The following is a 3,327-nucleotide window of genomic DNA, read 5'->3' on the forward strand; positions in this document are numbered from 1 at the left end:
CGTAGGATCCTTGTGATCTGAACCAGGATAAAATCACCTGTGCATTTTTCTCTTTCCCTTACTCTTGGTTTATATTTTATTATTAGCTTGGTAAGAAAAATTAAAGAGAAAAATTATTAAAGGCACGCGAAAAAGAAATAACCAATTCACCCCCCCCTCTTGGTTTGTTCCACGCTAATTATTTCGTTGCAGCAATTCTAACACACCTGTGCGGTATGGTTACAGCGACGATCCTGGGTGGACTGATCCTAAGTTGGGATGGTATGGTACTTCACAACATCAATATCAAGAACCATCATTCCAGACTCCTTGTATTCCTTCTCCACCTGTCCAGGAACAACATTAGCTGCAGCTTCATGAGCCTGCCCAGTCTTCATCAGCTGTTGATAGAAATTTGGAAAGCAAGCTTGATTCTCTTTTGAGTTTGGTGACACAGTTGGCATCCAACCAGAAACCAGCACCTCCATCTGCATCTGTTGCGCGGTTGTGTGCTATATGTCTTTCCACTGACCACTATACGGATGTTTGTCCTTCTTTGCACCACCCTGTTGTTCTTGATGTGCCTCACGCTTATACTCCAAACATCTTTAACAACAGGCATCCACAAGAGCAAAATCAGAGGCTATAACAACAGCAAGAGGCACCTGCTAAATATTCTACTTCTTCTGAGCCTACATTGTTTGAGTTGTGGGGGCAGATGGGCACGCAGCATATTGAGGAACAGTCTCAAGCTTCAGAGGGATCACCATTTCATATTGTTCAGCTTCCAGATGATGTTAGTGACATCCACATAGGAGATGGGGAGCAGAGTCATGAGCTCACTACTGTGCCACCCACTTTCCCACACTCTTATGTCCCCACTCTTGCACCTGAGGAGACTGATGAAGAATTAGAAGACCAGACAGATATGAGCAACACTTTTGAGATAGGTAGACCAACTTCACCTTCCACAACTCTACCAATCTTCAGGGAAGTGGAGGTAAACATACCTTTGATTGATTATGCTGTTGATGATGATGCTAGTGATAGGTATGTTGATGAGCCAATTTTTAATTCTTCCTCTGTGCATGATGAGAAAAAACTTTTGCCATCTTGTCTGAATGTTTGTTCTCCATGCACTAAACATGAATCTGAGCCTATTGTTGATATTCTTTCTAAACTTGAAATTGATTCATGTTCTGAGGGTATGTCTAAGGTTCAGCTTGTTACACTAGGATTGGGTGTTATACCCCTGCATGTTATTTCTGTGGAACCATATTGCATTAACCATGTTGCAGGAGGAACATATGAATTTGACCAGCACACACCCATGGTGGAAGACAAAGGTGCCGAGAGTTTGAAGATTCATAGGCATCAGCCGAACCTGCTCGTCAACAATCACTACTTCTTAGATCCAGTTGTGGAGGACATCTCCCTGCTTGATCAAATCTGGAGACTGAAGCATTTCCTCCTCAAGACTTCCCTGCTGAATCCAATGGTGGAAGACATCTCCCTAAAAGGGGAGTTTCCTTTTCCCTTCTCCCCCTTTTCCTGCTTTTATTGCACTTGTCCATGATCTGTAGACTGTTCTGATTTCTGATTTGATGATTGTGACACACTGAGGACATTGTGTAGTTTAAGTGTGGTCTATTGGGGGAGACTCTGATTTTTCTTTGTTATTTTTTTGTTTTCTACGTTAAATTTTTTGTTTTCTAGGTAGTTTTTGTTTTGTCTTGTGTACAGTTTTGCATGTTTCTCTTGATTTCTGGGCTTGGTTTAGATTGTAGATGTGTCTTTCATTTCATTGATACTCTGATTGGTTTGAAATCCTTGCTTTTCTTTGATTGGAGGATGATCATGATGTTTGAGAGGGTGATTGATTGTGATAGAAATACCCTGTGTGAATAAAGGAGTCAAGAAGAGGATTGAATTAGAGGTTGTGGGTGTGATTTGACTGTGTTTACACTTGTTCCCCATTGCTCCTCTATTTCTTTTGGTTTGTAGCTTCTTATCCATATTATATCCTCCCTTGTCCTTGGCCCCGTTACAACCATGAAAAGACCTTTTGATTCGAACATGCATATGTTTTGAGTGTTGATATTAGAGACTTGCCAAGACTGTTTGTTGTTTGCTTTCTTGAGTGCATTGAGTTGACATTGCTTACCTTAGACACTTGAGAGAAACACTAATAGTGCATCTGTGCGGTTCTGTTGCTATTGATTCACCTCTTGAGCTGACTGATCATTTTGTCATGTCTTGAATTGCCTGGATGATTTCATGAGTATCTGCTTGCTTTGATTCTGTGTGGATACTGTCTACTACTTTTCCTTGTCCAGATTTCTTGAGGACTGTAATTTTGTCTGCTGAGTCTGTGTCACTTCCTTGATGCCTTTTGAACTGTTCCCTGATCTTCGTCTTGATTTTGCCCAGGAGTGCAAAAGACTAAGTGTGGTCTATTTTGATGAGTCAATATTTTCTCGACTTTACTTAGTTTATTGTGCTAGAATTAATCAGGGAATTGTGCTTAAATGTCCGGTATTTTCCCGTATCTGTTAATTATGCTTAATTTGATCGGAAATTATAATTTTAATTAATTTGAATATTTTGAGCTAATTATTTGCATTATTAATTGCAAAAATAATAAAAGTTGAATATTTTTATGCATTGTGGATGATAATTCTAATAAAAGTATTATTATCTACATTTATGTATATTAATCTCTCCTCCTTACTTTACACATCTCCAATAGATGTATTCCTTAGGTTTTACCCTAATCACACTTAAATATCCCTATCAAATTATACTTTCTCCTTCCTATAGTATTATATTTAATTATTTTCTTCGCATTTTCGGATTGTTTAGACCATTATGTTTGATTATTCTCTTGCATTTTTTATTATTTTGGATGATGAGACTTACGTTTTGTTATATTTGTGTGTAGGTATTGTGATTTTGTTGCGTTCCAAAACTCGGGTAGTCGTATCTTCTCTATTGTTGGCTCGTTTTTCACACTCTCAGGTTCCTATTATTGTATTGTTTCCTTGAGATACCTGGACTGTGATTGTATTTGCCACTCTGACTTGGTTAATTTGAAATCCATATTTGCACTTGCAATTGGGTATACGCTTAGTTGCCTAGTTGGTGTTACATCTTCGCTTAGTTGATGTAACTGCAAGGTGTAAATTAGATTTGACATTAACACTACGTCCGCTTAGTTCACTTTTATGAAAACAGGGTTAACCTTCGCTTAGTTGGTTAACTTTGTTGGATTAGAGGTGATAACAGTCTAAAAGCCGTTATTTTCATGCTTGAATTTGATAGTAAAACACAACCTTTATGGCTTAGAAT

Source organism: Vigna radiata, unplaced genomic scaffold, assembly GCF_000741045.1.
Source record: "Vigna radiata var. radiata cultivar VC1973A unplaced genomic scaffold, Vradiata_ver6 scaffold_340, whole genome shotgun sequence".
NCBI lineage: Eukaryota > Viridiplantae > Streptophyta > Magnoliopsida > Fabales > Fabaceae > Vigna > Vigna radiata.